This window comes from Phyllobates terribilis, unplaced genomic scaffold (genome assembly GCF_046119375.1).
Source record: "Phyllobates terribilis strain yellow unplaced genomic scaffold, ASM4611937v1 Scaffold_42__1_contigs__length_11168841, whole genome shotgun sequence".
Classification (NCBI taxonomy): Eukaryota; Metazoa; Chordata; class Amphibia; order Anura; family Dendrobatidae; genus Phyllobates; species Phyllobates terribilis.
In genome coordinates this window covers 3,863,023-3,888,085 of record NW_027362802.1, presented here as the reverse complement: position 1 = coordinate 3,888,085, position 25,063 = coordinate 3,863,023, and the positions used below count along the sequence as shown (strand labels likewise).

At 43.2% G+C, this 25,063-nt stretch overlaps 1 long non-coding RNA gene across 1 annotated transcript in view; it reads left to right on the top strand.

The window, feature by feature from the left end:
- Positions 1–23,087, top strand: part of LOC141191435 (uncharacterized) — a 113,706-nt gene extending 90,619 nt beyond the window's left edge. Inside the window, exon 3 of the long non-coding RNA XR_012265422.1 lies at positions 22,481–23,087. This is a non-coding gene — a long non-coding RNA (uncharacterized lncRNA). The remainder of the gene's footprint in view (positions 1–22,480) is intronic.
- The last annotated feature ends 1,976 nt before the right edge of the window (positions 23,088–25,063 follow it).

The window sequence follows — 25,063 nt, the reverse complement described above, 5'->3', positions numbered from 1 at the left end:
CCCTTGGAAGAGTGATGGAGGTTACAGTGGAATGAAAAGACAATATCAATGCCCCTTGGAAGAGTGATGGAGGTTACAGTGGAACAAAAAGACAATATCAATGCCCCTTGGAAGAGTGATGGACATGTGCCTGATCGTGCTGGAGGTGGTCAGGCTGGTAGTTTTGTCACCCCTGCTGATGCTGGCCTGGCAGGTGGTACAAATGCCTCCCTCCCCCTGTATGCTGCTGGCCTCGCTCTGCGTGTCCTCCTGCCACGTTGGGTCAGTTTCTAGATCATCCACCACCTCCTCCTCTTCCACTTCCACACCACAGTCCTCCTCCTCACTTCTTGGCAATTGTGTCTCGTCATCGTCCACCCCTTGTGACAAATTGCCAGCGTCACCTTCCTGTGGCCGTGGCTGTTCAAATATTTGGCAATCGCTACATGGTATCTCCTCTTCCACCACTTCAAGTATTGTGTGCTTCCCTAGTAATTCGGTCAAGAAGTGGGAGCGAGAAGATGTGGTTGTTGGTTGTGGCACATTTTCACCTTGGCCACGGCCCTGTCCTCTGCACCACCATCACCAGAATGTCCAGTTCCACATCCCTTGCCACGCGCCTTGCCCATTGTAAATGAAGTAAAATAGCTTACACTCGCACTATCAATGGCAAAAGGGCAATATAAAGGAGATTAGAACCGTGGACAAGGAAAACCACAGTTCTAGTTCTCTGGCCTACACCAGAATCTTTTAAACAGATATATTTGTGTTTGAACAGTCAGTGAGACACTCAAACTTTTTTTTTTTTTAATGTTAAAAAGGCAAAAAGGTGGATCGCACCCAGATTTGAACCGTGGAAGAGGAAAACCACAGTTCTAATTTCCTGGCGTATACCAGACTTTTTTAAATAGATATATTTGTGTCTAAACAGTCAGCGAGACACTCAAACTGTTTTTTTTATGGAAAAAAGGCAAAAAAGTGGATAATACAGAGATTTGAACCGTGGAACTGCAAAACCACAGTTCTAGTTATCTGGCCGAAACCAGACTCTTTTAAACAGGTATATTTGTGTCTGAACACACTCAATTTTTTTTTTTGGGGGGGGGGAATACCAAAAGGTTAATAAGATGGGTATTTGTACAGTCTGACTGAGGGAAAAAAATAAAAAAAGAGGATTTAGATGAAAAAAAGGGATTTTTCCTGGCCCCTGAGACCTGGGGCTAAGTCTAGCAATTTGAGCAGCAGCAGCACACAGGACTGTAATGCAGTGTTTGTTGGTATAACCACTGCATCTCCTATACAGCCTGCCTGCCTGGTATCTGGGATGGATATTAGTCCTCAGAAGGCCTGTTTGCTTGATTTTGCAGGCTTTAGAGACCCTACACTACCTATTTTGCAGTATAAATCTCTCCCTAGCTCAGCAGCACTCTCCCTACACTGTCTGATCCGGAGCGTCTGTGTCCAAGATGGCGCGGCCCGGTTTAAAATACTCGAGGTGATGCTGTGCAGCCAGCCAATCACTGTAATGCCCACAAACAACATGGCTTCGGCATTACAGTGACTGGCTGGCAATTCCTGCATGTTCATTGGCTCTGTAAAGAGCACCAAACATGCAGGGCGGAGACCCAAGCTCCCGCCCGAGTAACCAGAAAATGCTCGGTGCTCGCCGAACATCCCGAATAGTGAGATGCTCGGGCGAGTACCGAGCAGTGTCGAGCATGCTCGCTCAACACTACTCTGTACCCAAGGCAGGCCAAGCAAAAGGGATGAGAGAGACCGGACAGTACATAAAAGAAGATCCACTCCGAATGTAGCATTCCCACCTGAAGAGTTACAGGCTCAGTGACAAGCAAGATGGTCTCAGAGAGAAGCTTTCCATCCACAGAGGAAACCGCTAAAGGATCAGCCAGACGTATGGTAGGAATCTGATATCGCTCCCAACAGATAGGCAGTCTCGAAGAAGCGGATCTCATCACAGGTAACCGAAACAGATAGACTCAGGGGCGGAGAGGAAGAACTTTTCCTAGGATGACCTCTCCGAGCTAACAAAGAAAATGACGGCACTTCCACTACAAAAACTAGGTGTGAACAGGTGCTTACTAAGAGCAGCTACCTCCATATATAATGAACAAATAAAGTAGCACACTGTAACACTGAGTATATAGATATGAAATATGAAATATGAATAGCTTAACTGCTGTAGAAAATAGAAATAAATGAAAAAATTTTTTGAAAAATTTTTTTGCGCATGTAAATATGAAGTATGGAAAATGAATAGCATTACTGCTGTAAATAAATGAGAAATCTTAGCGCATAAATTGGTCAATTCATGTGTACCTGACAGCCGCGGTAAGGCGTTTCTCGATGTCAGGACCTATAATGTGAATACCTCTCTAAGAGACCTCCGTCTGCTTATATTTCATATCTATATACTCAGTGTTACAGTGTGCTACTTTATTTGTTCATTATATATGGAGGTAGCTGCTCTTAGTAAGCACCTGTTCACACCTAGTTTTTGTAGTGGAAGTGCCGTCATTTTCTTTGTTACTGGATTTAGCGTTGACTGAGCACTCCACCCCCACCCCCATGCCGCAGGTGGTTTTAAATGCATCAGGATCTGTCTTTCCCATACATAAGCAGACGGAGGTCTCTTAGAGAGGTATTCACATTATAGGTCCTGACATCGAGAAACGCCTTACCGCGGCTGTCAGGTACACATGAATTGGCCAATTTATGCGCTAAGATTTCTCATTTATTTACAGCAGTAATGCTATTCATTTTCCATACTTCATATTTACATGCGCAAAAAAATTTTTCAAAAAAATTTTTTCATTTATTTCTATTTTCTACAGCAGTTAAGCTATTCATATTTCATATTTCATATCTATATACTCAGTGTTACAGTGTGCTACTTTATTTGTTCATTATATATGGAGGTAGCTGCTCTTAGTAAGCACCTGTTCACACCTAGTTTTTGTAGTGGAAGTGCCGTCATTTTCTTTGTTACTGGATTTAGCGTTGACTGAGCACTCCACCCCCACCCCCATGCCGCAGGTGGTTTTAAATGCATCAGGATCTGTCTTTCCCATACATAAGCAGACGGAGGTCTCTTAGAGAGGTATTCACATTATAGGTCCTGACATCGAGAAACGCCTTACCGCGGCTGTCAGGTACACATGAATTGGCCAATTTATGCGCTAAGATTTCTCATTTATTTACAGCAGTAATGCTATTCATTTTCCATACTTCATATTTACATGCGCAAAAAAATTTTTCAAAAAAATTTTTTCATTTATTTCTATTTTCTACAGCAGTTAAGCTATTCATATTTCATATTTCATATCTATATACTCAGTGTTACAGTGTGCTACTTTATTTGTTCATTATATATGGAGGTAGCTGCTCTTAGTAAGCACCTGTTCACACCTAGTTTTTGTAGTGGAAGTGCCGTCATTTTCTTTGTTACTGGATTTAGCGTTGACTGAGCACTCCACCCCCACCCCCATGCCGCAGGTGGTTTTAAATGCATCAGGATCTGTCTTTCCCATACATAAGCAGACGGAGGTCTCTTAGAGAGGTATTCACATTATAGGTCCTGACATCGAGAAACGCCTTACCGCGGCTGTCAGGTACACATGAATTGGCCAATTTATGCGCTAAGATTTCTCATTTATTTACAGCAGTAATGCTATTCATTTTCCATACTTCATATTTACATGCGCAAAAAAATTTTTCAAAAAAATTTTTTCATTTATTTCTATTTTCTACAGCAGTTAAGCTATTCATATTTCATATTTCATATCTATATACTCAGTGTTACAGTGTGCTACTTTATTTGTTCATTATATATGGAGGTAGCTGCTCTTAGTAAGCACCTGTTCACACCTAGTTTTTGTAGTGGAAGTGCCGTCATTTTCTTTGTTACTGGATTTAGCGTTGACTGAGCACTCCACCCCCACCCCCATGCCGCAGGTGGTTTTAAATGCATCAGGATCTGTCTTTCCCATACATAAGCAGACGGAGGTCTCTTAGAGAGGTATTCACATTATAGGTCCTGACATCGAGAAACGCCTTACCGCGGCTGTCAGGTACACATGAATTGGCCAATTTATGCGCTAAGATTTCTCATTTATTTACAGCAGTAATGCTATTCATTTTCCATACTTCATATTTACATGCGCAAAAAAATTTTTCAAAAAAATTTTTTCATTTATTTCTATTTTCTACAGCAGTTAAGCTATTCATATTTCATATTTCATATCTATATACTCAGTGTTACAGTGGACCTCTCCGAGCTGTCCTAGACAATGGAGTTACCCGGTCTCACTGGACAGGAGCTGATAAGATGCTCTGTACTGGCACAGTAGAAGCAACTTCCCCTCGGCGCGGCGGATCTCCTGGCTAGACTTGACCATCTTAACTTGGTCTATTTGCATAGACTCTGGAGAAAACACCGGGTGGGATGCTGGTTGCGAGACTGGCCTTTGGAATGTTGGTGCGAGGTGCAGGGGTCTTCTCTCACGGGTCGCCTCTTTAGAACGCTCCTGAAAACGGATGTCAATCCGTGTAGCTAATGACACCAGGTCGTCCAGAGAGGGAGGTATGTCACGATCAGCTAGCTCATTCTTGATCTGTTCGGAAAGGCCCTCCCAAAAGGAGGACACCAGAGCCTCATTGTTCCAGGCAAGTTCAGATGCGAGGGTGCGGAAATGTACGGCATACTGTCCCACAGAGAGATACCCTTGGCTGAGTCGGAGAAGAGAGGTGGCAGTCGAAGATTTTCGTTCAGGCTCATCGAACACCTTTCGGAAAGCTGCAAAGAAGGCCTGGAGATCAGACACCAGAGGATCCCCTCTCTCCCACAGAGGGTTAAGCCATGCCAACGCCTCTCCAGTGAGGTGAGACATGATGAATGCCACCTTGGCCCGGTCAGAGGTGAACTGATGTGCCAGTAGCTCAAATTGCAGCGCGCACTAATGAAACCCAGACATAGGGCAGGGTCACCACCAAAACATGGAGGAGCAGAAAGCTGGGGTCCAAAGCCGGATGCCACAGCTCCACTGGGTTGAGGTGCCGCCGGAGTGGGTGCCGCTCAGTTAGAGGTGGACACAATCGGGGTGGACAGTGCATCCAGGTGGGAGTTGACTGTCCGCAGATAGGACAGGATAGTATCCTGTTGGGATCTCAGGCGAGAGACCTCTTGGTACAGGTCTGAGAGCGAAGGAGCCTGGTAGCCACCGGATTCCATGGCCTGTGCAAACTGTTACGGATCCGGGTGGTGGAACCTCTGTGCTGTGAAACAAGGAGGGACCAGAGGGGCGTAGCAATGTGCCTACCCGGACCGACCCTGGCTGCACAGTGGCTTAGTCGACTCCGTGAACCAAGGAGGGACCGGGAAAGTGAACCAGGTGCCACTCTGGGACCGGTATTCCGCTCTGTGCCGGAATAGTCACTGCTCACCACGCCAGGACTGTGGGCATGGGGAGCAGTAACCATTCATTCTCCCTAATAGCATCCACGCCGTAGCCGCAGCGTGGCTCCTGCTGCACTCAGCGGTTAGCATGCTCACTGTTAAATTCCACGTGCACGCATTCCCTGCGTGGGGAGCAGTGACTATTCCGGCACAGACCGGGACACAGCGCTGGAGGAGAGAGGAGGTGAGTATGAAAGTTTTTTTTTTTTTTTTCTGTGCAGCGTGATGCGGATCAGGGTGTACCAAGCATACCTGGATGAGGAGGACCATACATACAGGGATGAAGGGTGCCATACATACCGGGAAAAGGGGGCAATACATACAGGGATGAAGGGTGCCATACATACCAAGAGCCGCACTGCGGGCACAGTGTGCTGGCTATTAAGGAAAATTAATATTCACTGCTCATGGGCATGGGGAGCAATGAATATTCATTTTCTTTAGTTGTGGGCACAGTGTAGGCTGCAGCAGGCGGCTGCTGCCTCCTGTGCACCGCTACTCTGCCACTGTCGCTTCCCCCACATCCCCCACCGCCCACAGCCACAGTATTTATGTACATAGGAATACATTTTGGAGGAAAAAAAGTGTGTCTTTTCGTCCAAAAAATACGGTATTTATATGTATGTGTATATATATGTATATATATGTATATATATATATATATATATATATATATATATATATATATATATATATATATATATATATATATATATATATATATATATATATATATATATATATAATATGTGTATTGAAGAATATTTCCTTTGAAAACTAACTGGAAATGACAGAGAATTACTCTATGTAAAAGCTAATATTAAAGTCGCATTGCATATGGATTGCATTCATGTCATTCGGATGCTAGGTGATAAAAATCGCATTGACATTACAGCAGGGGATCACAGCTGATACTTTCTGTGAGGTAAAACATTTGTTTAAAACATATTTTACCTCACAGAAAGAATCATCTGTGATCCCATGCCGTCCATTCTGTATCCTCTCTTTTGCATTCTTCCCTGCCAGGAAGCTGTTGTATGATAAGTCCATAGCCTCTCATAGGTACGTGTGCTATCTGTGAAAATAACGGATAGCACTCGTATGTGAAAAACTGACGCACGAATGTCCCTTTTATCCTAAATGAGGAAGGTAATAAGAGCAGGGCCTTGCTAAGCTGGGTAGTGGGGGTGTTGGGCATATGTTATATGTGCTACAGAATTTATTTATAGACATCACACTGGATATTTCCCTGGATGAAGGAAAGCCTAGCTAGCACTATCATTGGAGACTTAATTATACTTCTTATAATGTAAAATAGATAAAGTTCTACAAAAAATAACATTTTATTATTACAGATTTCCAGTTGTCTGGAGCTTTTGATTTTCATCCATATGATATACAGTGGGTGCAGAAAGTATTCAGACCCCTTTACATTTTTCACTCTTTGTTTCATTGCAGCCATTTGGTAAATTCTAAAAAGTTCATTTTTTTTCTCATTAAAGTACATTCTGCACCCCATCTTGACTGAAAAAAAACAGAAATGTACCGGTAAAAGTTTTTGCAAATTTATTAAAAAAGAAAAACTGAAATATCACATGGTCATACGTATTCAGACCCTTTGCTCAGACACTCATATTTAAGTCACATGCTGTCTATTTCCTTGTGATCCTCCATGAGATGGTTCTACTCCTTCATTGGAGTCCAGCTGTGTTTAATTAAACTGATAGGACTTGATAAGGGAAGGCACACACCTGTCTATATAAGATTTCACAGCTCACAGTGCATGTCAGACCAAATGAGAATCATGAGCTCAAAGGAACTGCCCAAGGAGCTCAGAGACAGAATTGTGGCAAGGCACAGATCTGGCCAAGGTTTCAAAAGAATTTCTGCATTACTCAAGGTTCCTAAGAGCACAGTGGCCTCCATAATCCTTAAATGGAAGAAGTTTGCGACCACCAGAAGTCTTCCTAAACCTGGCGGTCCAGCCAAACTGGACAATCGTGGGAGAAGAGCATTGGTGAGAGAGTTAAAGAAGATCCCCAAGATCGCTGTGTTTTTTCTCATTAAAGTACACTCTGCACCCCATCTTGACTGAAAAAAACATAAAAGTAAAAATTTTTACAAATTTATTAAAAAAGAAAAACTGAAATATTACATGGTCATAAGTATTCAGACGCTTTGCTCATTATTGAGTAGAAGCACCCTTTTGAGCTAGTACAGCCATGTGTCTCCTTGGGAATGATGCAACAAGTTTTTCACACCTGGATTTGGGGATTCTCTGCCATTCTTCCTTGCAGATCCTCTCCAGTTCCATAAGGTTGGATGGTGAACGTTGGTGGACAGCTATTTTCAGGTCTTTTCAGAGATGCTCAATTGGGTTTAGGTCAGGAATGGTCAGACAGTTGTTCTGAAGCCACTCCTTTGTTATTTTAGCTGTGTGCTTAGGGTCATTGTCTTGTTGGAAGGTGAACCTACGGCCAAGTCTGAGGTCCAGAGCACTCTGGAAGAGGTTTTCATCCAGAATATCTCTGTACTTGGCCGCATTCATGTTTCCTTCATTTGAAACCAGTCTTCCTCTCCCTGTAGCTGAAAAACACCCCCATAGCATGATGTTGCAACCACCATTTTTCACTATTGGGATTGTATTGGGCAGGTGATGAGCAGTGCATGGTTTTCTCCACACATACCACTTAGAATTATCTCAAAAAAGTTCTATCTCCGTCTCATCAGACAATACTTTAACAAGCAGATCCGGCAGCTCCGGGTAGGATTTGAGAAACCGCTGAACCACGAGGTTAAGCACATGGGCCTGGCATGGTACGTGTGTCAGCTCGCCTCACCTCAGAGCCGCAACCAGATTCCAGCCATTGTCACACACGACCATGCCTGGCTGTAGGTTCAGCGGTGTGAGCCACAAATCTGCCTGCTCTTTCAGAGCTGTCGACAACTCTTCAGCATTGTGCAGTTTTTCACATAATCATATTAGCTTCAGCACAGCCTGTTGTCCCTTGGCCGAGGCAGTTCTGCAGAGATTCCAGCTTGTAACTGATGTGGTCATTTCAGAGATGGAGGCTGAAGAGGAGGAGGAGGCTGAGGAGGATGAGGTGCAGGAGCTGTAGACCGTGAGGGCAACCCTGATTGACCTAGGGCCTGCAATCCTTGGTGTTGGGAGGACATGTTCCGCCCCAAGGTCCGACTGGGTCCCGGCTTCCACTATGTTAACCCAGTGTGCCGTCAGCGACATGTACCGTCCCTGTCCACAAGCACTTATCCACGTGTCCGTGGTTAGGTGGACTTTACCAGTAACTGTGTTGTTGAGAGTACGGCTAATGTTTTGGGACACATGCTTGTGTAATGCGGGGACGGCACACCGGGAGAAATAGTGGCGGCTGGGGACTGAGTACCAAGGGATGGACGCCGCCGTCAGGTTGCGGAATGATTCCATCTCCACGAGCCTAAAAGACAACATTTCGATCACAAGCAGTCGTGAAATGTGCGAATTTAGTAGTGTGGCCTGTGGGGCGTTGGCTGCATACTTGCGCTTGCGTTCCAAGGACTGGGGTATGGACAACTTAACGCTGCACTGGGACAAGGACATGGACGTGCTTCTTGATGCTGCTACTTGAGAGTGTGCAACGACAGATGCAGGGCAGGAGTTGTCTTCGCATGCACCATAGATAGGGGATTGGCTTGCATGCACAACAGCGGAAGAAGCAATGGTGCCACCCGCAGACACTGTATCTAGATACTAGGGTTCGGCCCACAAAGTCGTGTGCTTTACTGCCATGTGCCTGATCATGCTGGTTTTGGTCAGGCTGGTCTTTTTGCCACCCCTGCTGATGCTGGCCTGGCAGGGGGTGCAAATGGCCTTTTTGGGGTTTTGGCAAAGTCTTTAAAAAACAACCAGACTCAGGAAGACCTAACAGTTGTACTGGCAACTTCCTTTGTGTTGGTGTTATGGGGAACGGTTGCCTGCCTTCTGTCTGCGGCCGCCACACTTCTTCTTCCTGCCTGTTGGGGTGCTCTGCCTCCCCCCCCTGTGTGCTGCTGTCCTCGCTCTGCATGTCCTCCTGCCAGGTTGGGTCAGTTAATATATCATCCACCATCTTGTCTACCACTTCCGCACCCGGGTCCCCCTCCTGACTTTCTGGCAATTGTGTCTCATCATCGTCCACCTCTTGTGACACTTTCCCACCGTCGCCTCCGTGTGACCATAGCTGCTCAAATATTTGGGCATCGCTACACGCAATCTGCTCTTGCCCCGCTTCTAGTGGACTGGGTGAGATGCCCGAATCTATAAATGGAAAAGTGAACAGGTCTTCAGAGTGTCCAAGTGTGGGATCAGTTGTCTCTGGGTACCCCGCATGTTGGGAGAAAGGAGGATCAGGGTGAGGAATATGCGGTCCAGACTCACGGCTTTTGAGACTTGTGACTGAAAGCATTATCCGCTATCCAACCAACAACCTTTTGACACTGCTGTGGGTTCAATAGTGGTGTGCTGCGGTCCCCTTGAAATTGGGACAGGATGGTCAGGCGACAATATGTGGGTGTTTGTTGTGGCATAATTTCGGCTTGCACACGGCCTTGTCCTCGGCCTCTGCATGCACCATTACCATCACGTCCAATTCCTCGTCCCTTGCCTCGTGTCTTGCCCATTTTAAATGGAGGACAGTATCTTCCACGCTCACTACAAATGACTGTTTTTGGAGCGAACTTATATCTGATCCGTGGAAATTTTTAATGGAAGCCAGAAATGGCAGTATTTTCTGACAACATATATGTGATTCTTTTGACGGAGATAATATAATAATAATAATAATTTTTATTTTCATAGCGCCAACATATTCCGCAGCACTTTACAAATTTTAGGGGGGACTTATACAGACAATACAGAATAAGCATATCTCATATCGAAAGGAGTGAGGGCCCTGCTCGCAAGCTTACAGTCTGAGGAAATGGCAGAAACACAAAAGGTAGAATGTACATATATTGTATAATGCAGCCTGGTTGGTATGAACCTGAAATTGAAGAAGATTTTAATATGGGGGAAAACTGGGACGGACAACTGGGATGGACAGTGTGTGGAGGCGATAAGCCAGTCTAAAGACGTGGGTTTTTAGGGTCCGCTTGAAACTGCGGCTATTGGGAATTAATCAAACTGTCCTGGGTAGTGCATTCCAAAGAATTGGCGCAGCACGCGAGAAATCTTGGAGACGGGAGTGGGAAGTTCGGATTATGGAGGATTTTAGTTTTAAGTCACTGGCAGGACGGCGGGCACGTGTAGGGTGGTAGACTGAGACAAGGGAGGAGATGTAGGGGCGTACTGAAGGATGGAGCGCTTTGTGGGTAAGCGTGATAAGTTTAAATTGAACTCTATATTGGATGGGTAATCAATGCAATGACTGGCACAGGTAAGAGGCATCGGTATAGCGGTTGGCGAGGAATATGATCCTGGCTGCTGCGTTAAGGACAGATTGGAGAGGGGAGAGTTTAGTAAGAGGGAGACCGATTAGTAAAGAGTTGCAGTAGTCCAGACGAGAATGAATAAGAGCTACAGTAAGAATTTTTGCCGAGTCAAAGGTGAGAAAAGTCCTGATTCTTGAGATGTTTTTGAGGTGTAGATGACATGAACGAGCGAGTGATTTGATGTGAGGAGTGAAGGAAAGATCTGAGTCATTAATGACCCCAAGACAGCGGGCTTGTTGCTGGGGAGTAATGGTTGAGCCACAAACGGAAATGACAATATCGGGCACAGGTAGGTTAGTGGAGGGAGGAAATACGAGTAGTTCAGTTTTTGACAGATTCAGTTTTAGACAGAGGGAGGACTTAATGTTAGACATAGCAGAAAGACTATCACTGGTCTTTTGTAGTAATGCAGGGGTGATGTCCGGAGCAGAGGTGTATAATTGGGTGTCCTCAGCATAGAGATGGTACTGAAAACCGAATTTGCTGATTGTTTGTCCAATGGGAGCGGTGTATAAGGAGAAAAGAAGGGGGCCTAGGACTGATCCTTGAGGAACCCAGACAGTAAGGGGAAGGAGAGAGGAGGAGGAGCCAGCGAAAGACACAGAGAAGGAGCGGTCAGAGAGATAGGAGGAGAACCAGAAGAGAACAGTGTCCTTGAGGCCAATAGTGCGGAGCATAGTGAGGAGGAGCTGGTGATCCACAGTGTCGAATACTGCAGAGAGATCCAGGAGAGTCAGCAGGGAATAATGACCATTGAGGGCAGTTTCAGTAGAATGTAAAGAGCAGAAACCAGATTGTAAAGGGTCAAGAAGAGAGTTGTCTGAGAGATAGCGGATTAGAGGGTAATAGACCAGGCGTTCCAGGAGTTTAAAGATAAAGGGAAGATTGGAAACAGGTCTGTAGTTGGCCGTGCAGTTCTGGTCAAGGGATGGTTTTTTAAGTAATGGATGTATACTGGCATGTTTAAAAGAAGAGGGAAAGATACCAGATGAGAGGGAGAGGTTGAAAATTTTAGTTAGGTGAGTGGTGACAGCTGGAGCAAGGGACTGAATGAGATGTGAGGGAAAAGGGTCACTGGTGCAGGTGGTAGGGCGAGAAGATACAAGGAGCCTGATCACTTAATCTTCCGTGACTGGTTCGAAGTCAGAAAGCGAGCAAGATACAATGTGGTGGGGGAGAGCATGCATAACGTTTGGGGATTGGGAGAAAATTTCCTGTCTGATATGGTCAATTTTTTCTTTGAAATAATTGGCCAGATCGTCAGCGCTGAGGTCTTTGATCGGGGCCTGTGCTGTTTGATTGAGCAGAGAATGAAACGTGTCTAAGTGTCATTTAGGATTATTGGAAAGTGAGATTATGAGGTTGTTAAAGTAGGTTGTTTGGAGAGGTGAAGCACAGAGTTATATGTTTTCAGCATAAATTTATAATGGAGGAAATCTTCGTGCAGATTAGATTTTCTCCACAGCCTTTCAGGACACCTGGAGCACCGCTGGAGAAGACGTGTTTGAGGTGTGTGCCAGGGTTGTCGCCGTCTATGCTGAATTGTTCTTTGTGTAGGAGGTGCGGCTTCATCCTGGGCGCAGAGCATTATTTCGTTATAATGCTTCAATGCAGAGTCGGGACATGAGAGGGAGGAGATTGGGGCCAATGATGATTGCAACTTTTTCATAAATTTCTGGGTGTTAATGGCACGTATATTTCTATAAGTGTGGAAAGTGGGGGGGTCTTGAGTAGAGTCACAGTTCTTGACAGAGAATGAAAGAAGATTATGGTCAGACAGTGGAAGGGGAGAGTTAGTAAAGTCATGTACTGAGCAAAGCCAGGAGAAGATCAGGTCCAATGTGTTCCCGTCCTCATGTGTAGGAGAATTAGCAAGCTGTGAAAGGCCGAAGGAGGAGGTTAGTGATAAAAGGTGAGCGGCAGATGGCGAAAGAGGATCGTCAATTGGGATGTTAAAATCTCCCATGATTATTGTGGGGATGTCGCATGATAGAAAATTTGGAAGCCAGGCAGCAAAGTGATCCAGGAACTGACGGGAGGGACCTGGAGGGCGATAGACAACCGCCACTCGCAGGAAGAAGGGCCTGTAGAGTCTGACTGTGTGGGCCTCAAAAGAAGGGACTATAAGGGAGGGTACTGGGGGGATAAACTGAAAAGTACATTTTGTTGAAAGAAGCTGACCAACACCTCCACCTGATCTGTTGTCAGGTCTCGGAGTGTGAGAGAAGTGTAGGCCACCATAGGAGAGAGCTGCAGTGGTGGTGGTGTCCGACTGCTGGATCCAGGTTTCAGTGAGAGCAAGAAGGTTGAGGGAATTAGAGAGGAAAAAGTCATGGATGTAAGAACGTTTATTACATGCTGAGCGCGCATTCCACAGTTGAATGAGACAGAAGATATGCAGGGAATATTAATGAGATTATCAGGGTTACTGAATGTAACAGGGAAAGACTTAATGTTATTACTGGAGGGTCCTGGATTAGGGGAAATATCATCTGCGACTAAGAGAAGGAAGATACAGAGAGTGAGCAGATGGTTGAGTGATTTGTGAGAGCGTTTCCTGTGATGTATGGTGGGAATGAATGGATCTGTGTGGTATAACATTGTGAAGAGAGCATGACAGCTGTACATAGGAGAAGAAAGGAGTGAGGGGTTAATATGGATGAAGTGTGCAGAATTTATGGGAGAACGGTGAATGTGGATGATTGTAGCAGTCAGAATATAAATGGCACAGATACAAATGGTGAATACTGTTTGCAAAACAGATGACCTGGAAGCAAGTTTGTTTGATTGTCTTGCATGTCTTACCTGTCTCCTGCCCTGCCCAACTGCCATATCTACCTGCCGAGACACTTTGAAAAATTATGGCACTTTGATAAAGTATGCATAAATGCTATATGCATAAATGCCCCCGCATAAATGCTCCCCCTTGACTATGTCTCAATATATAGGGAAGTATCTGCTTAGATCTAGACAGATTTAACTCATTAGCAATCAATCAACTAGCTTAAAACACAACAGGAGACCATAAAACTGCAGAAAAAAAAACAGACTGGCAACTCTACATGGATCATAAACTGGTAAAGTAAGTTTGGTGACCTTAAAGTATCATGGAATAAACAACGTAGAGGAGTGAGATATATACCAGTGATTAGCTGCAGAGCATTGCAAGGAACATGGAGGTACAATGCAGTTTTCAGAATAGATAACACTTAGTAGAGGAGTGAGAAATATATACCAGTGATTAGCTGCAGGGCATTGCAAGGAACATGGAGGTACAATGCAGTTTTAAGAATAGATAACACTTAGTAGAGGAGTGAGAAATATATACCAGTGATTAGCTGCAGAGCATTGCAAGGAACATGCAGGCACAATGCAGTTTTCAGAATAGATAACACTTAGTAGAGGAGTGAGAAATATATACCTGTAAGAAGAGAAGAAAGATGAATATTAGAAATGCCATATCTAACTGCCGAGACACTTTGATAAATTATGGCACTTTGATAAAGTATGCATAAATGCTAAATGCATAAATGCCCCTGCATAAGATAACACAGTTTTAAATACCTGGCCTGTAGGTAAGTAGTTTGAACAGCAAACTGCTGTGAATTGCTTCAATGACACACTAAAGGAAAGTTTTAATGGAAGCCAGAAATGGCAGTATTTTCTGACAATATATATGTGATCTGTTTGATGGAGGAAACACAGTTTTAAATAGCTGGATTTCTAGCGCTCTAATATGGAAAGGACCTGGCTGTATTCTGCAATGCCAACAAGCAAATGGCGCAGAAAAAAATGGTGTTCTCTGGATTGCTTTTTAATGAGGATAAGGATCCAAAGAAAAGCATTCTTTGTATAGAAATATCTAACAGCAGCATAAGGCAGAATTGGAATGGAGCCTCTTGTGCTATATGCACTGCAGTCTGCTATATACGCTGCCTGCCTATGCACCCTGCATGCCTGATATCAATGAAGGAGTAGAACAATCTTAAGGAGGATCACAAGGTAATGGAGAGCATGTGACTTAAATATGAGTGTCTGAGCAAAGGGTCTGAATACTTATGACCATGTGATATTTCAGTTTTTCTTTTTTAATAAATTTGCAAAAATGTCTACATTTCTGTTTTTTTTCAGTCAAGATGGGGTGCAGAGTGTAGTTTAATGAGAAAAAAAAATAAACTGTTTAGAATTTACCAAATGGCTACAATGAAACAAAGAGTGAAAAATTTAAAGGGGTCTAAATACTTTCCATACCCACTGTAGCTCCTATGTAAATTTGCTTGTTGAACGTCTTACTAGGTCATGAATTTGAAGCTGTCACAGGCTTTTATCCTTCCAATAGTGTGGTGATTTTAATTAAACTGCTAAATAGCTTCATGACCAAAGTGAACTCAAGAATATGTATCATTTTTATGACATTCATTCTTCCCCCAGTATATTGATTTTCTCATTTGGTTCATTACATTAAATGAAATGTAAACGTTTTACACAGAATAATTCTGTCTGTGAAATCAGAGGTCACAACAAACTATTCCTGATTCCCTGGCAAGATTTCAACATTATAATTTTACCCTGATTAGGGGAGGAGGAAATTGAGTCTTTAAACAAACTTTTACTTGGTGGAAGTCTGCCCTTGATCTTTATTATTTCAATTTCCTCTCAAGGGTTGAGCATATTCCATTGCTTTCTATGACAGTAAAAGTTAGAAATTCCTTGGAACTAATGAAAAGTCCTGCTTTTCCTCTAACAGGGTTGTGGGATGAAAATGTTACATATTTTGCTTACACAATAAGTACAAAAATAAATGCAAATGTTTCATGATGTTACTAATAATGTTTATTAGATAAATAATGGCCCTAAAGCACTCTCGGGGGCTCAGTACAGGAAAGGGGTTCCACTATATTTCCAATAAAATGAAGAGGAAGAACTCTGCAAGCCAAGGGGGAAAATGAAAATCTTTTATTAGAAAGCAATCCAAATTAGAAACTCAGTGCCATTTTGGTCTGACACCTCAGACCCTCCATAGACTCACTATAATACAGAAACATAATATATCAAGGTAAGGAGACATAGAACGCATATGTGGTGTGAAGCAACAAAGCATGGAAAAAGAGCAACATCATCAAGAACAAATCGCTATTGGTTTTCAGTTGTATAAATGGAGTAAAAACACTTTAGACATTCATGGGAGGAGAGTACTGTACATTGGAAGTATACATCATATGAAGCTCCAAAGCATGGAGTATGTATATAACACATGGTGCAGAATATTGCACAATATTGGACTATCTACCATATACTCTATAGTAATAAAGTAGCTATACTATCACAACAGTATCACAATAGCACTGGTATAACTGGATATATACAAAATAATTCCGAACCAAACCAATGCTTTTCGGATTGCAGTGTAGAAAGGAGTAGCAGCAGTAGAAATAGGTAGAAGTACTGCTTCGATGCACCTACTGTGGCACGTATATGGAGGAGTAATGGGATTACTTGCTACACGTGTTCCGGTAAGTGACACACGCCTGATTTACAATGGATGCTAGACAATGGTATGCAAAGTCTGCACATGGGCTGGAAATAACGAAAGCCAAAAAAGATCAGTGAAAGTAAAATTTACTTTCTAAAAAAAATGTATAATCATTATCATTAGTAGGAGCACTGAGTACTTATATACTGTACCTGTATTACCATTTTTAGTATTATGACTATTAAATAATAGTCATATAATACTAAAAATTTTAATACAGTTTTTAAAAATATACTAAAAAAATTGAATCACCCAATTTTCTCCTTTTCATAATAATGAAACAAGAAAAAATAAAAAATACGCATTTTTGCTATCGCTGCATCCACAAAAGTCCATTTTAATAAAATATAAAATTTATTAGCTCAAACAGTAAACACTGCATGGAGAAAAAATAAATTAAACTCCCGAATTAAGTTTTTTTTAATCGCCACACCTCCCTAAATGGAAATACCTAAATGACCACTTGGGCTACGTTGCAACGATGAGTTATTGGTGATTTTTTTTTATTTTTTATATTGCTTATTTTTCGAAAAATGCAAGTAATAGGAGCAGAAATGCTTCAGAATATCTTCAATATGAAACACTGTCCAAATCTTATTGTGAGAAAATGAGAAAATAGCCTGACTTGTCAGTTTGGGGTTGGTTTAATAGGATTACCTATTCTGTCAGTGTGAGTTGATCACCATGAGCTCAGTAGACCTCTGTATTTGTGAGGTGCAGGCTCTCTCTTATGCCACTGATTCTCCATTTTTTGCCCTGGGAAAAGCTGTCAATCAGCGCATAGGAATAAACTGTGAAAACTTAACCATATTCTTAACATATCTCTGAAAATGAGTAGCATAAATCTCAGATTCAATTTGCTATACATGTTAAAGTAGAAGTGTGTATTTAAACAGGCCAGTTTTGTTACAATCCACTAGTTTCTTAGTTATTATAGGAATGTATAGCTATTAAAGAAAATTAGCACTAACAATAAGGTATCATTCACACATCCTTGTTTAAAAATAGTACTAGTGTCATCTGTGTTTTGGATCAGTGTGTCATCAATATATGGTCCCTGTGTTTAATTTTGCCATCAGTGCTTGGTCTGTGTGTCTGTTTTTACCATCAGTGTATCATCAGTGTTTTTCACAGATGGACAAAGAAATAAATTACAAAGCTTCCATGTGCTGTACGTGTTTTTCACAGACCCATATACTTGTATTGGCCCCTTTCATTTGTGCTTTCAGAAAAGAAGGACATGTCTCTGTGAGTTTTGGACACACACATGATCCGTGAAAAAATGTGAATAGCAACATAGTTTATAATGGTAATGGCATAATGATTTTAGAAGTTCTGGACTGGTCAGTAATGGGACCTCCCCTGTGAATAGCCAGTGTAGAGTAGCCAGCACAAAAAAGCAAGACACAAACTTTTAAATAGAAAAGTTCAGAACCTTGTAAAAAAAAATAGTGTTTTGCCATAATTTTCTGAGACCTATGACTTTTTTTAAAATTTTTCCATCGATGGAGCAGTATGAGGGCTTTTTTGTGTATGCCAAGCTGTAGCTTTTAACTCCTTCCCTGTTTAGCCAATTTATGTTTTTCCTCCATTTTTCTAAGAGGCCTAACTATCAGTTATGATGCAGAAATATTAGGGCTTGTTTCATTGCGGGGCAATTTGCAATTTTGAATGACGCAATTTATTCGATATGACTTGAGTTTATTTGTGAAAAAATCATAAATTTGGCAAAAATGTTGAAAATTTCACAATATTCAAAATTTTTATTTTTATGCCCTTAAATCAGACAGATGTGTCACCCAAAATAGTCAATAAATAACATTTCCCACATTTCTACTTTACATCAGCACAATTTTGGAACCAAAATTTTGTTTTATTTGGAAGTTATAAGGGTTTCTCATTTTTACAACAAAGTTTACAAAACGATTTTTTTAGGGACCACACCACATTTGAAGTCACTTTGAGGGGTCTATATAACAGAAAATACCCAAAAGTGACACCATTCTAAAAACTGCACTCCTCCAGGTGCTCAAAACCACATTCAAGAAGTTTATTAACCCTACACGTGCTTCACAGCGATTAATCGAATGGGAAAGGAAAAAATTAACATTTAACTTTTTTTCACTAAAATTTTACTTTAGACCCCAATTTTTTTATTTTCACAAAAGAAACAGGAGAAATTGGACCTCAACAGTTGTTGTGCAATTTCCCCTGAGTACACTGACACCCATATGTGGGGGAAAGCCATTATTTTGGCGCACGGCAGGGCTTGGAAGGGAAGGAGCACCCTTTGACGTTTTCAATGTAAAACTCGCTGAAATTGAGAGCGGACGCCATGTCACATTTGGAGAGCCCCTGATGTGCCCAAAGAATGGAAACCCCCCACAAGTGACCAGATTTTAGAAACTAGACCCCTTAAGAAACTTATTTAGATGTGTGGTGAGCACTTTGAACCCCTAAGTGTTTCGCAAAAGTTTATAACGTAGAGCCATGAAAAAAAACATTTTTTTTTCCACAAAATGATCTTTTAGCCCCAATTTTTTTGCGTAAAGTAAAAAACAGCGAGCACAAGTGCGGTTCAGTGATGTACTCACTGATCAGCGCTTGGCCACTGCTGGACACACGGAAAAAACACCTGTCAAAAATTGAGGGATCAAGTACTGATCAGCGCTTGGTGGCAGAACAGAAGAGTGGGGAGGGAGGAAGAGGGGAGAGGGGGATTGGGGTGGATGAGGAGGGATCAACAAATCTACTTACAGTTGTCTTGTCTTCTGTCTGATGTCTTCTGTCGCAGCAGGAGCAGTGTTTGTGGTGTCACAGGTATCTAAGGGCACACAAGGCCCAGCACAGTGCACAACCTGACAGCATGACTGCCCTGTACAAAAAAAAATTCAGTGGAAAATAAAAAGTGTGAAACAGTAAGCACGAGTGTTGTTCGGTGATTTGTGTCACCGATCAACGCTTGGCGACTGCAGGATGCACGCACGGAGGTGGTGAAAAGTGGGGGGGTGGATAGGGACAAAAAAAACGTCCTGGAAAACAGCGAGCACGGACGTTGATGTAATCACTGATTAGCGCTCGGCTGCTCCAGGGTGCACGGAAAAAAAATGCCAAAAATCAAGTGATCAAGTACTGATCAGCGCTCGGTGGCAGAAAGGGGAGATGAGGATGGGGGCAAAAAGAGGTGTGGGGGATTAGGATGGATGAGGAGAGATCAGCAGGGATTGTGGTGTCACAAAGGCTTCTGTGGCACCACAAGCCCCAGCACAGCAGCGATCAACAGCGTGACCGCCCTGTACAAATCCTCAGCAACTGTGAGGAGATACAGGGCAGTCACAGGGGGGTCATAGGACGATTAGCTTCTGGTCACAGTGCAGTCACGCGCTCTGATTGGTGCAATCAATGTCAACATCGATTTTACCAATCAGAACGGGCTGGGGCCATGGCTGGCATTGCCAGGAACCAGCCTAGGATTGGTGCTCTTAAAGCACCGATCTTAGGCTGCACATCAATGTTTCAGGCAATCTGATTCCCTGAAACACTGTGAAATGCTGTGATTGGCTGTTCAGAATTGAACAGCCAATCACAGCGATCGTGGTTGCTGGGGGGGGCGGTGACACCCCCCAGGATGACAACACCATCTACCCTAAGGTAAGATGGTGCATGAAATTTAATGCGATCACTGCGACTTTGGTCGCGGTGCCACATTAAAGCTAGGGCATAATAATACGCACCTGGTCAATAAGGCCCAGGGCACATGTACGTAGTATTATGCCCAAAATCAGAAAGGTGTTAATGTACTTTGAAATTGGGAAAAAAAATTCAAAGTGCAGCAAAATTGAAAAAAAAAATAAAATACAATAGCTTTTCGTGTTTATTAACAGTATTCATTGTATGGTAAAAATGTAAAAAGTGTAGAAAAAAAAATAAATGTTTTTGTCACTATGTTCCCAAGACCCCATAATGATTTCACTTTTCTGTCTGCAGCAGGACAAAAAAAATGTAGCCGCTCATTTGCATATAAAATGAGCGGAAGCAAGAGGTGGCTACTCTACTGTGTCGGGGCCGCAGGAAGCTCTGGACAGTGTGCACATACCCAAAGGGTTTGTTTTTCTGTGGTGATTTGCCCTTTTTATTGATAGCATTTTGAGGTAGATACAAAATTTTGGTAGCTTCTCCTATCACTTTTTGATAAGTTGCGGTGAACGAAAAAACACAATTCTTGTGTTGTTTTTTTTTTTTTGTCAAAAATCAAGTAAAAGCAGTGCGCGAACAGCAAGGATCACTAATAAATAGGTAAGTATTTATTAACTATCCCAAGACAAAAAAAATTAAAAAATAATTAAAGTCACAATTGACTAGTATCAGTGGTCCCTGGAATACACTCCCTTCTGCTCTGCATTACACTACAGTGCCTAAGTTCTATGATGAACCCACCAGCATGTTACATACGCCAAAGTTTGTAATAGCCACATAATAAATACATCTAAAGTAATAATTCAATGAAGTTGTACCAAACAATAATATATGGTCCTAAGGTAAAGTGCAGGATTTACAATATGCAAAAATTGAAAAACAACCAGCCCAAATGTAGCATAATGTTGAAATAAAAGGTGTAAAATGTAGAAATAAAGATAAAAAGTATAAATTAACTATGGAAAAATAGTTTCCTTTAATATGGAAAAACCAAAATAATATGAATAATGTAAAAAATACAAGCACAGTGCCATAAGGCACCATTGTAGTAATGGGCAATAAATATATGAGAGTTGGTTTACATATAATAGACTATATGCTCTTAAAACAACTCTGCAAGTATATAATCTCAGTCACAACGAGAAAATCATGGAGAAGGCAAATGCAGAGCAGGGTAGACAAGCTCTTGACATGTATTGCCACTAACAAAGTGACTTCCACAAGGGCAAGGTTAATTTGTTTTCTATTTACCTATTTTAATGGTCGGGTTAATTGACTTTATATTTTTGATAGATTGGAATTATAAGTACATGACAATAGAAATATATGTATATACATTTTTTTTCTCAAAGGGATTTTCCCATCTCCAAGATCCTATCCCAATATGTAGTAGGTGTAATAATAATAATATAAGCAAATACCTCCCTCCAATCAGAAATGTAATATCGTTTTTCTCATTCTCTTTCCTCATTTGCAGGACCTTAGGTATCCATTGTTATGACCACTTATGTAGTTAGAGTTAGTTAGCTGACTGCTAGTGGTCGTAACCATGAATACCTAAGGTTCTGCGATGCCTGCACATGAGGAAAGAGACATAGCGAATCAGAAAAACTGTACTACAGTTCTAATTGGAGGTATTTGCTAATATTATTATTATGCCTACTACATATTGGGATAGGATCTTAGAAATGGGAATACCCCTTTAATTTTTTATGGAGAGGGGGGAGTGGGTTAATTTGAATGTTTTTACTTTTTTTATATATATATATTTTTTAAATTTTGTACTTTAACTTTATTTTTGTTAAAGTTTATAATCTTAGGGTACTTGAACCGGCGATCATCCGATTGTTTATTCTAAATACTGCAGTACCACATTGACATCTGTAAGGCAGCGCTATTCATCATGCTGGGGGACACTCGCTTCACCGGGTCAATTAAAGCACACATGCAATGTCTTTCTGGTATTTCACAGTCCAGCAGTTTATTACACCTCATAAACTGCACATAACATAGTCCATCTCAGTGGCTCACTGTAGCATCGGCATCTCTGCCCCCTGCCAGGCAGAGATGCCGTCCCTCTCACCTCCTCGCTCCCCGCGCTCCTCGCTCGGCATCCTCCTGCGCTGCTCTTCCTGCTGCTGCCGGCGCGCGCAGCTTTCCAGGCACCGTACTTAGGGCGCGCACGCACTCCTTCTCTCTTAAAGGGGCCGCGCGCGTCGTCCTAAGGAGTCCCTGGCCAATTGCCGGAGGACCTCCCATATATTAGGCACCTCCTCCAAAATGGAGGTGCCCGAGCAAAAGTTGTTGCACAGTGTTTCTGACCTCTGCTTCAGCCCTCAGGTTCCGCTGCTAGCCTGACTACCAGTCTTGACCGCCAGCCTGTTACCTGCCTGTTACCTGCCTCTTACTGCTGTGCCAGCCAGCCCGCTCACCTGGGAGCACCTGCCTGTTACCTGCCATGCCAGCCAGCCCACTCACCTGGGAGCACCTGCCTGTTACCTGCCATGCCAGCCAGCCCACTCACCTGGGAGCACTTGCCTGTTGCCTGCCTGTTTCCTGCCGTGCCTGCCAGCCCGCTCACCTGGGAGCACTTGCCTGTTGCCTGCCTGTTACCTACCGTGCCTGCCAGTCCCCTCACCTGGGAGCACTTGCCTGTTTCCTGCCTCCTGACGAAGCCACGCAGGTGAAACGCGAGTTGAGGTGCGCTCTCATTGCCCCTGCTGCAGATTTTCCTTATTCTGTGACCATAATGTCTCAAGGTAATACTGGACATTCTTATATTTTTGTATACTGGAGTTACTTATGTATGCTCTGAATATCATGCCTATCTCTTGGCAGTATTATTTATAGAGATTGGCATATCCATTGCACATATATTTTATAATGAATTCAATGGATATTCTATGGCATGATCATATATATATGGAAGCATATCTCAGTTAGGACACTTCTGCAGCTAGGCTCAGGTTTCCTCTTCTTTTCTTTTTGGGTATTTTGTGATCTTACTCCCCCCATTCTTCCTCTCACTTTTAGCCATTTACGTATTGTCCTGTATAACTGCACATTATATTATGTACAATAAAATTTGATTGATTTTTGCATTAATAGCTGTTATCTTGGCTGTTTTCTGGTGGAGAGCGGTGCCCTCCACATATACTTGGGTGAATTGGTTATACCTCTCTAACCCTTCCCTTTTTGGGTGTCGGGATATTGTTTCCTGCCTATTACCTGCCGTGCCTGCCAGCTCGCTCATCTGGGAGCACTTGCCTGGACCTGCCTGTTACCTGTTTGTCACTTGCCGTGACCACCTAGAGACTCCTGCCGTCACTTGCTGTGACCACCTGCCAGCCCACCTAGAGACTTCTGCTCGCCAGCCTGCCTACTGTGCCTACCTGCTATTCTGGTCAGTCACTGCCATCTGTACCGTGGGAGTCGCCTGCTCCCTTAAAAGGTCGTCCCCAGAGTAGCACCTGGTCCCTCGGCTCGGTCCCTCCCTGGTCACGGAGTCGTTAGCCGCCGTACAACCAGGGTCGGTCTGGGTTGATACTTAGTTACGCCCCTCTGGGTCCCTCCTTGCACCGTAGCACAGAGGTTCCACCAACCGGATCCGTAACACTCACCGACATATTACACATATAATGTCCAAGAGTCTTTACAGTGACAGATAAGTCCACTTGGCTCCAGATACAGCCTTCAGCAAGGTAACAAAATAAATGTCCACATCAAGCAGCATTTTTACCTTTGCCTGGGTTTCAGCTGCTTCAGTCAGTTTGGTTCTGCCACCGCTGTGGCTTTAATGCTTCACCATGCGTCTCTCCGTCCAAGGCTGCTGGCATCCCACACACACCCAGGGATCCAGCCTTTGCCCACCAGGATTACACGAGGCTTCAAAAGGCCTGGCTCTCTCTTCAGGCCACACTAGGCCACACTAGCCTCACACTAGCCGAATGGTGTCCCACACACAGGGATCAGGCCTCACGCCTCTCACACCTGTTTCAAAACTACCAGGGTTTATATATCTTTCAGTGCACATAGGACCTGAGCTGATGTCACAGTCATGTGATCAGTCACCTGAGGGGAGGTACATGGTCAGCCAGAACACACCCACTGGACATTTTAGCAATGCAGCAAGGCGCTGCATTACATATTCCCCCCTCTGTTCAAATTTGTGGGGTTGAACACATAATATACACAATCACATTACAACCCATGGTTCACACAGAGACCATGTACTTGACAATTGTGCTGCTCAGCCCCTGGAACATTAGTCATCGACATTAGCCCATTCCTTAGGGACCTACCATTTGTCATTGTCATTGACTTCGTCAAGTCACATTTCCGGGTCGTAACCTTGTCAGACCTCCCCCGCTCCCAGCGGTCAGTCGTAACCTTGTCAAACCTCCCCCACTCCCAGCGGTCAGTCGTAAACTTGTCAGACCTCCCCCGCTCCCAGCGGTCAATACAGCAGTGTGACTCACATGCCCTAGTATCTAAGGTCTGGTTCGACTCCGTACTGTCCCGTACTTTATTGGGTCGTTTGTATGGGCCACTCAAACCTGAGTTACTGGAGGTCTCACTACCTCTAAACCCACGCCCACTACTCTCAGGACATCTTGAAAGGTCCCTAATTTCAGCTGTAGCTGTTCTGTTTTTAGGGGGCCCTTTCTCTGTCTGGTCTCACAATTTCTAGACGGCTGCCATCTTCTGCTGCTCAGATGATGTTGTCTATCCACTCGCAGTCTAGCGAGATTCAACTGTTCTACCTCTCGCAGGTAGGTCACTCGGTACTCCACCAGCATGCGCAAAAATTCCAGGCTTTCTTCCGTTCCTACAGCGGAGAATGACACCATGCCGTCTTCAACTGGTATCCAGTCCTGACAATCATGTGGACAGCTTACTTTCACCAAACCAGACTT